Genomic DNA, 11,230 nt, shown 5'->3' on the forward strand with positions numbered 1-11,230 from the left:
ATCAAGTATTGAGTATGATTATTGATATTCTCTTCTTCATTAACTGATTGAATAGGATATATAGTTATTTGATCACATGTACTCTATGTACATGATTTACTTAGCTTATCAGAACTTTAGGTATGTTAGAAAATATAAATGTACATATTTCTAGATGAACTTGTACAATCTTGTGTGTGTAAGACTATACGGAGTTTAACTAAATATTATTCTCTAACGAAAGTTATCCTCCACATACATCAAATAGTTTCTCTTATTTCCTATAACGGTTAATGTTGTTAAATACGGAGCAACTAATTGAAACATACTCAAAAATTTAGCTTTCTCTACATATACTAATGTTAATGTAAACCCCCACCCCACCCCCCCACCCCAAAAAAAAAAAAAAAAGTTTGATGTAACTTGCCCTATTATTGAGGGTACCTTAGTTTCTAGAAGTGAATGTAGTCCAATATATCATGAAGACAAAGTTGTTAACATCTAGTCTAGTCCCTATTACCTTATAGGCAAAAATTTGATTGGGGTTAATGTCGTAATTATGTCATGATTAAATTGTACTACATCCGTTCCTTAATATCCGATCCGATTCGACCGGCATAGAGTTTTAAACAATTTAATTGACTAGTTAATTTATTAGGTAGTATGGTATTTTTTTTAATATAGTTGATGAGAAATGTGTCAAACAAAGTAGGGGTGGAGGTGGGGTGAGGTTGGAGAGGCGGATATCACCACACAAATCACCCCACAACATGCCAGAACACACTTCATAACATGACAAAAAAAGAAAAATTGTAATAGATAAAGACAAAACACTAAATGACAAAACACGACCACTTGAGGAGAACAATAAGAGAGAAAGAGGGGGGGGGGAAAAGCAGAGAGAGAATGAAAAAAATAGAGAGAAAAGTAGACGGCAGTAGAGAGAGAAAGTGAACAAGTGGGGAGAGAAAGTACCATTTTAAAAAAATCATTTTTTTTAGAAAAAAAGTAACATTTTTTCAATTTTTCGTATTCATAATTAATCTCATGCATAAAGTAAACATAAAATATTAGTTTCCAAAAAAAAGTTAACAACAATTTATTTAATTTTTGTCTTTTTCCTATTTTGTCTTTTGTTGTGATATGCATTTTCAATACATATCATATATGACTTCATCGAGATGGGATAGGGGTATTTCAATTTTTTAATGATTTTTTAGGAAGTAGAAATATATGTGTGTCAATGATTAAGTGGGATAAATGATGTAATATTTATAAACATAAGCTATTTATGGAAACGGGGCGAGTATTAAGGACGACTTTATAAGAAAGTGGAACGTGTATTAAGGGACGGCGAGTAATGCCCAATTGTTTTTGTTTTTTTCCCAGCAAGTGAGCCATAAGAATAATAAAAAAATCTCTATTTTAAACGAATACATGAGGTTGACTTTTTAGTGTTTCCTTATAAAATACATATACGACCCTGTTAGTGTTATCACAGTTACACGATTCATAAATATATGTCAAATATTGTTTTAAATAATAGTTAATGTTTCTATACTTAGTATAACATTATAATCCATCTATTACTTTATATTAAATCAGACATCATGAATAACATATGTAATTTTCTGGTACAAAATATTCTCGCCAAGAAACCTCTTTCCTGAAGAAAAGAAAAACACATTACTTTATTTTATTTTATTTTCTCCCCCTTTTTATAAACAATTTATATATGGAAAAAAAATATCGGATATAGAGTATAATAATGATAGATGATGTTGGTAAAATTTTAGTCAAAACAACATATCAATAACAAAAATTCATTTTTACTCAATATTTTGGTCAAATTAGAATATTAAGCATGTCGACTATTTTGGTTAAGTTATCATATTAAGCATATAAATTATGTAATACGGGACAGAAATTGCATAGTAAATGATTAAATAAGTTAAGATTTATTAATTATATATCAGCTTTAGAGGATAAATATTTCAATTAAATATTTTCTTTAAAGTCATTGTCAAATAATAAGTTTTGAATACTCGTACATGTATGGGACCTAATTTAGTATTTATATATACATAAATACCAATTACTCTATATAAATAGAAAAAGAAACTAGCTATTGCCCCGAGCGATGCCCCGGTGACTATATATAATTTGAGAACTAATCTTGATAAAATTTGAGTTAAATAAAAATAATTACAATAGTTTGATATTAAATACTTACATATAACATGAGATAAATATTTGTGCATAATTTATTTTTATATTTTATTTATGTAAGGGTGATTCAATATAAAATTTGGTTAAACATCTTAGTAAACTAAATTTAAATTTAAAATGGAATAGTCTTTTGTCATGTGTAATACTCTTTTTTTATTGCTCTAGGTAAACTTACATGAACTGGCCTGCTAAAAAACGTAATTATAAATGAACCTAAATGAAAATGTAAATTATTAAAATGTATAATTATGGTAGGCATTAAAGAATTAGTACAATGTATTAATAAACATATAACTTATATGTTTTCGATTGCTTAAATATCATAAGTTATATTATTAGATTAGTAGTTAAAGTTCTAACTTATGAACATGAAGTCATGGCTTCAAGCATTGATATTTGCATTTCTTCATCTTTTTGTAAGACAATATTATATGTCAAAGTGGCTATGTCATGTCACTTGTCATCTAATGGGGGCGACATGTATGTCAATGTGGCTATGCCATGTCAGTGATGTCACTTGTCATCTAATGACGGCGACATGTGGCGAGATGGCATGAAATGCCATTGAGATTTAATAATAGTATAGATTTGAACATGTAATTGTTTATTGAGGACAGTATACATGGTAGTAGGTGAAATTTGGTGTGCTCCTAAGCCAACTCAGCAGCTCCTAATTAGAACATGTGATTCTATACTATGTAGCCGTTTTATTTTGCCTTGATGTCATCTGCTTATTAGCTTAGCAGTGACTTTGTTTCATTCTAGGTTGGTTTTTTGTTTATTTTTACTTTTCTCTGCATCTTTGATCATGACAAATGATCTTGTCATGTGATCTGAAGCACCGGAGTCAATGATCCATTATGTTCTTATGCTATCTGCATAGTGACAGCTCACCATACCAGCATAATTTGTGTCCATATCTTCTTCTGAATCTGAAATATTGCTTGCTTTAGAAGGAGTTGGGAGCAACTTCATGAGTTCTGCAAGTTGTTGAGTGGTGAAAGTGTTGTTTGTGTTAGAACTGGAGCTTGAACTTGCATGCCCTTGAGCATTAGCTGCAGTTCTTCCACCACCCCTTCCATTTCTGCCTCTATTCCATCTTCCTCCTCTTGAATTGTTCCCAAAGTCTCTATTTCTGCCTTTCTGATATTGATCTTTCTGACCTCTAGGGTGCCAACTTGGGAATCCCACAACTGACCAGCATTTTTCTTTGTTATGATCATTCTTCCCATATGCTGCACAAGTCTCCTCATTACCTTTGTTGTACATGGCTAGTGGTTCAGCTTCTTCTTTTACGGGTTTAAGATCCCTCTATGAGATTCTTCTTGTTGCAATGTACTGCAAGCAGTGTCAACAGAAGGTAAGGGGCTCATCATAAGCAGTTGGCTTCTCAATGCTGCATAAGTATCATCAACTCCATTCAAGAATTGAAACAGTCTTTGCTCTACTTGCTGTTGATTCAGGGCTCTTATGAAGGCATTTATCTCTGTTGTCATGGTGGTAATGGGTGGATAGTTTTGTAAGGACTCTAGTTCTTCCCACATGCCTCTTAGATTTGTGTAGTAGTCTGTAATGGGTTTACCATGCTGCTTAGAGTCATAAATTTGCTTGTTTAGTCTGTATTTTTTGGAACCATTTGTTACTGAATATCTCTGGTCCAGTTGAGTCCAGATTTGAGCAACATTTGTCACAAACATAATAGACTTTTTGATGGATTCATTCACATTACCAATGATCCATGATATGACCATATTGTTGTAGGTATCCCAATGTTCCTGTTTAACTGCATCATTAGGATCCCTTTTAACTACACCAGTTAAAAATCCTAGCTTTCTTTTAGCAGCAAGGGTGATTTACAAAGATTTTTTCCACGACCTATAGTTAGAAACACCTTGAAGCTTTTCTACTGAAATTGAGTTGCTACCATCAGAGGGATGGAGGTACAGAAGGCTGGTTGTTTCTATAGTAGTACAAAATCACATGTTCTGATTAGGAGCTACTGAGTTGACTTAGGAGCACACCAAATTTCACCTGCTACCATGTACACTGTCCTCAATATTGTTCGTATGCATAACTTCAATTTTAATTATTTTAATCACTAGAATAATACTTTTTCCATTGTAAATTTGTAATTGTAATGCTCAATTGATGGCTAGGGGCTTTTTGCAATTATGCTTACTCCAATTCTATTGTGATGGTGGGCTATTAATAATGTTTTAGTAATAGAAAATATTTTCCTAGAGTTTACCTCACGTGACAAAACGGCGTGTAGGGCACTACTTTCAAATGAATTTGGACGATTATCCGACCCTTTTAACTTATGGGCTTTTTGGGCTTCTTTTACCCTTTCGGTTATCTCACAAAAAGGTAACTAAAGGGTAAAGGCCTAAAGCTCGTTTAATTAACTTTAAACCATCCAAAGTGTGTTCATTGCAAACAATAATTAGTTTAATCTACTCAAGTTAGTTAAACACCACACGGTTATTATCACGTGGAACATTTACTAACTTACTATAGATCGATACATTTCTAGACTGTCAAACAGATTAGTGATGGTCCAAGCGATACCTCGAATATTATAAGAAGTAATATGTTTTATATTTTGGAGCAATTGGCCATTATTTCTAATTAAACTAACTAGCATCTACCACTTTTATTTTACATTTAAAGGCTTAAAACGTCAATTACAAAAGGGGTAAAATGTCGAAAGTTAGAACCTTTTACTCTAACTAAAAACTTACTTCGTAATAAATATGTCATTGCTCCAAGCTCCCTTACGATAGATATAAATGATACGAAGTATCAAACTTTAAATTGGTATGGAGGCTTTGAAAATTATTACATATTAGCTTGAGATCCTTTTAGGTTTTGAATTTTTGACATAAATTTTAAAAGAAACAAAAAAAAATCTTCCTCGATCACCCATTGACCAAAGAACATAGATACTTTGTGTATGGTAGACATGTCAAAGTTAGCTAGATTTCATGTAACTATATATACATATTCATCTTTTTCGTGGATTGTATCTCCGGTCGATCTAAAACATTTTATAATCATAATATTAAAAGTCATTTGTATATCAATAAGACATCATGAATTGTCATTGTATGCTTTGATTCAAAACTACTCCATATTTGATAACGTGATTTCAAATATAACCTCAGAAATAATTATGCACCTAAAAGGCCGAATGAAAACCAAAATTTGCTCATGTAATTAGGAGTGTCCAAACGAGTAATTGAAAAAAAATATAGATGTAGTTGTGTCGACAGTTTTTGTGTGTGGTACACTTAAATGTATACTCTGTAATAAATACTTCTCGAAACCAATTAGACATAATCTAACTCTAAAAACCTCTAAAATAACATTAATTTATAGATTAGAAGGATCACACTCACAACTACACCATCAAAGGTCAATTCAAGTCATCTCAAATTCAAGTCATCTCAAAATGTGATTGCAAATTTGCAATAACCAATGAGCTTACTATTAAAACTTGAGTTTAAAGATGAGGCCGGGGCCATAGTTTTTGTTTTTTTTTGCAAATGGTAATAACTTATGACTTGCAATAATTGAGGTATTATCATAGAAGTATGTCATATGGGACCCACAAGACCGTGCTTAATACAACCAAAATTCAGATATTATTGAGATACTTATAGAATACTCCGTACTTAGATGTTACGGAGTAGTTCATTAATAATATATTAATATATCTCCCCTTAATTAATGTATTATATATTTATATACTTCCTAGTTGTTGAAGTATAGCCTTGTCAAACAATATATGTAGGAATTGGACGTGAGTCGATCTAAGCCGAACTCTAACATGTCTCGGCTTGGTTTGAATAAATTTATCCGAGTTCCAGCTTGATGTCAAACTCAGTTCGAATTTAAAAATACTCATCGAGTTAAGTTTGATAATAATTCTTTTAGTTTGAGCCGAGTTTTGAATTTTGACTCGATAAACCATATTCCAACAATAGTACGGAGTACTATGATATAATATTTTTTTAATTAATAATAGTATTTTTCTTGGACATGCTACGTATAATATTATTCCTCTATGTCATTCAATTGATAGTTTAGTGTTGGTATTAAACTATACATAACAATCTCATAAATATGCAATATTATTAAAAAAAAATTAATTAATGAGTCCACGAGTTTTTGGCCGAACACCATTGAGTTTTGAGTCTAAGAATCAAGCTCGAGCTGAACATTCATCGAATTGATAACAAATTTTTAACGAACAATTTTATTTGTGTGCTTCCTTAATTACGTGTAAGTGTCACACATTGATTTTAAAAAAGTAAAAGAATTATTCACTTTATAAAGCTAAATTTACTCCCTTAACTCCTTAACTGCATATTATTTTAAAGTAAAATCTCATTTAATTGTGAAGTTGACTAATTTAAATCGTAAATTATGCATCGTACGGGTACTTATACTAGTTTAACGCTAATTAACCGCGGGCGTTTTATGATAGATACTTCAAGAGTACAAATGTCGAAATCCTATACACTTAAAAATTAAAGTATTCCGTACACCATAACAATAACAGCCCCTCAATAATTTAATGTACAGTATGAAAGATCTTGCATTGGTTTTAGGTGCTGTGTAGCCTAGCCACTAGTTCACTGTTACCTACACACCTCTGCACATGGGATCAACAACAAGATTGCCTTTTACTTGATGCACTGAATACATTTAGAAATTAGAAGCTTTATATTTTAGTGTAACCTAATTAAAAATTATGATAATCCCTCTTTCTAAATGGAAATTTATTTAATGCATACTCCGTATTTGGTAATTGGTAATTGGTAATTGGTAATTTTACTACTTTGTATATGACTTACGGAGTAGTTTTTTGGTATAAGATCTTGTTTTATTTAAATTATTATGACCTACAAAGTCTAGACTAATTCAGACAAAATAAGTAGGCAGTAAGTGAGTGTGTTATCCCACCTCTTATGCCAAATAATTAAACATGCTTGAAATGTTAATCTGTGTGAGTTATTGAAATGAACATCTTTAATTGTTGGCAAAAATGTTCATTTCAGGGAGATTTATGTTAAATATTTATTTTGCTAGATTAAGTCCACATCGAAATAGAGTTTGGCTACATACAACTCTGTCAACCCAACAAAGTTCCATCATATCGCCAATTGGTAATAGGTTGACTAGTTCACTAAATTTGCATTTCTCGGTCATTTTCATTCATGTTTAGAATAAGTAATCCCACATCAGTCGCATATTCAAATGTATGTTATCCTTAAGAACTAAACTCACTCCGATATCAAAAAAAAAAAAAAAAAACTCACTCAATACAACTTCTTAACAAACCAAATGCAAAACAATAATAACGTTAAATATTCTTTTTGATAAACTTAGTAGGGGTAAATGGTCAAATTTTTATAGAAAACTTACATTTTTTCATACTTCCTCCGTCTTTTAATACTCGCAACGTTTGGACTTTTGCCACTATTTCTATAATCTACTTTGACTATTCATAGTGTTTTTTGTATAAGATAAAACATAATCATGTGAGATCTTGTTAGATTTGTCTCAATGTGTATTTTCAAAATATAAACTTTTTTTAATTTTTGCATAAAGAGAATTTAAGATATAATGATCAAAGTTGTGCATTGGCATACGTGAAACTAACAAACATTGCGAGTATTAAAAGACGGAGGAAGTATTTTATAACAGAAAAAACAAATTTTAAGTGGGGTCAAATGACCCCCACAAGTCCAAGTCTCCCACAATAGCTTCAAAAGGTCTTGCGCGCACTAGGTGCGCAATAAATTTATTGTACAACAAAATAACTTTTACCCATTTTTTTGTAACTTTAACCTAGTTTTGATTAACTTTTATATTAGTAAAAAAACGTTGATAGATAAATATTTTAAAGAGTTAAATGATTAATTTTATACATTATTAGTGATTTTGAAGAAATAAGTTTTATTAAAATGAAAAAATTTATCACTAAAAAATGGATAACTTTTACATATATAAGCTTAACTTTTAAACATTTTGAGTTAACTTTTACTCTGGTGTACAATATTTATTGTACAACCCTTATAGATAATAATTTGTGCAATAGCTTTACCCCTACAAGCTACAACAAACTACTTTGTATTAAATTCATTGCTAAGTTAAAATTAATTAAACATGTCATTCGATTTTATGGGACCTTACGACCACATATATTGTACGTAAGGATAAAAAATCGTGACTTATACTAACATCTACCAATCTACCATATATATGGCTAATTAATATTGGTTATATCGACAATCAATATACTAGGTTTAGCTCCTACATATTATACATTAGTTGTCATAAATTAGAGATACGTAAAATAAGTTGATATGTCATACCTAAAGAAGAATGTTATTAAAATTGATTGTTGGCCTAATTATCAAAAGTAGAGATTTAAAACGAACTTAGAAGGATCAGATAATTAAATCTTAGCTGTAAAACAAAAATTAAAAGAGAAGATTCTTTATTAGCTTACTATTCTATTAGATTTGTTCAAGTTCTCTATCAATTGTGATTGGCTTTTTCTTCCGCACTAAAATTTGGATATAGAAAATCATAGAAATTGTGTTTATCATTGTCAAAACCTACTTTTGTCTTTTCCCTCAAACTCAAAACATAAAATTATAAAAAGATTAACTTAGATTTCAGTTGCACGATGTTACTAAATTTATTTACAAATTATTATTAATTATTCGTAAACACTAATTTACAAATAAAAAATATTTTAAATGAAATAAAATTTATAAATATTTGAATTTTGTTATGTGTGATTGATAAAATATGAGACGCTACACCCGTTGCGGTTACTATGTGCACAAATATTAAGACAACGTAGAAAAAATATGTAAAAAGGTGGTGGATATAATAAATATTGATAAAGTATGGTACTCCGTATATCAAGTTGATGGTATGGCTAGTCACATATAAGACTTGAGGATAAAAGTTACCTCTTAACATAAAAAGAGACGCGCGCATATTTAAGTATTGGATGTTGACGGACTTGTTATGTGGATAAACGACCTTTATAGGTCGAGAATCAAATTTATTTTGCTTTAACCTATATGCTATAGCTAGTAGCGAAAACATAAATTAATTCCTAGAAATATTTTAAAAAAGTTTATATGACCTATTAGCTTCCATGGATTAAGTAAATGTCAAGGAATTATGTAACAAAGAACCTTAATTAAATAGTATGATCCACCAAAGTATTAATTTCCACCAATTACACTAGTTAGATTGCACGATGTACGTTTTTCCTAAGTCAATTGTTAAAGAGCCTTTATAATGAAATTTATTTAAAGGAATAATATTCGATCGAAGATGAGACGTTTTTCCAAGACCCAAACAAAAAACAAAGAACAATAAGGAGGTATCAAGATTAAAGATCATAGAAAAAATTAGGTCACTAAAAAGTAAAAAGGAATTTCAACGAAAAAGTGAAGGAACAATCAATCAATAACTTGGTAGTAGTGGAGGAATTACCCCCCTTTTATTTTTTTTGGCCGATGAGTGAATGAATAGTGATGAGTAATAATTAACAATAAATTATTTTCTCTTCCCTCAAAAAAAAAAAAAAAAAAAAAAAAAAAAAAAAACTATTTGCTCGATCACTATACCTTCAATCAGAAATAGCTTGTACAAACGAAGTAACTATATCTCCTCTTGTTCTAGGGCAGTGCTCCCTCGGCTTATTTATAGATGCAATATTTTTCTTTTCACGCCCATAAATGTAAAATTCGACCATAACTAATACTCGTATTTCGTATCATATATATATGGTAGTACTCCGTATTATTTATCGTATATGGACCGTACACTCATAATTCATTACATTTTAAACTATTGTCTTTCACATTTGGAGGAACTCCTACATGAACAAATCAACAAAACATAAGCATGGTTTATAGCATGAACATACAAATCATGGCCGATGTCAAAAAAAAAAAAACAACAACTTACAAATCATGATTTATGAACATTTATAGTATGACTTGTCTTCTCTTCAAACTTAGAAAACACTTGGTATTACACTAATATACCAATCTCTATTTCAAAATTTAGCATAAATGCCAAATAATAGTATTCTTATATGTTTTTTGTTTAACCACATCATATGTAGTTTAAACCAAAAATAAAGTGAAAAATCAACACATTAAATAAATAAATTACAAGTGGTGGAATAAGACTTGATCAAAGGGCAGGCAGGATGGGTTCGGGTTCAGGTCAGGTGGCGGCCAAATAATATCCAGCCCATTGTTTCGGGTCGGAAATTCTGGTCAACTTTTTTGTGCCCAAATCGGTAATTTGGACCAAAATAACGGAACTCGGGCCATTCTACCGGACCAAATTTACACCCCGTAATTAAACTTTCAGTTTTAAGTAGGTTAAGATCGATTTAAGACCCGACACACACACAAAAAAACCGATCTAAAAATCTGCCCAGAACTCAAGATGATCAAGTCTAGTGTGAATCTGAAATGTAACAAGTACATATAACGCCAAATGAGCACTTTCACTTTGTTAGACGTCCGAATATACTCGCAAAAAGAGAAAACATTCGCAATCATTTTATTAAAAACAATAAACATGAATGGAAACACCCCACTCTCGAGTGTCGAGTTTGTGAATGAAATTAATTAACTGAATTTACCCACAATTTCACTTCCAATTTTTCCATTAAGAAGTTTCCTTTAAAGGAATGTGCATTGTCATATGACTCATATATATGGAATACTAGTTTATACTCTTTCTAGATTTATTTTGTTATAAATTATAAATGGGGGCAAAAATTCGAACCTGATACATATCATACACAAATTCTTCATTTTTAATCATTAGACTAAGACCTCATTGATATACTCCTTCTAGTATTAATTGTGCTCGATACTTATTTTGTTTCAATAAGTATGTACGAGAATTCATAGAATTATTTATAACATTGAGACTTGTAAATTTTTAAATTTAAAAACTAAGGGCA

This window comes from Spinacia oleracea, chromosome 3 (genome assembly GCF_020520425.1).
Source record: "Spinacia oleracea cultivar Varoflay chromosome 3, BTI_SOV_V1, whole genome shotgun sequence".
Classification (NCBI taxonomy): domain Eukaryota; kingdom Viridiplantae; phylum Streptophyta; class Magnoliopsida; order Caryophyllales; family Amaranthaceae; genus Spinacia; species Spinacia oleracea.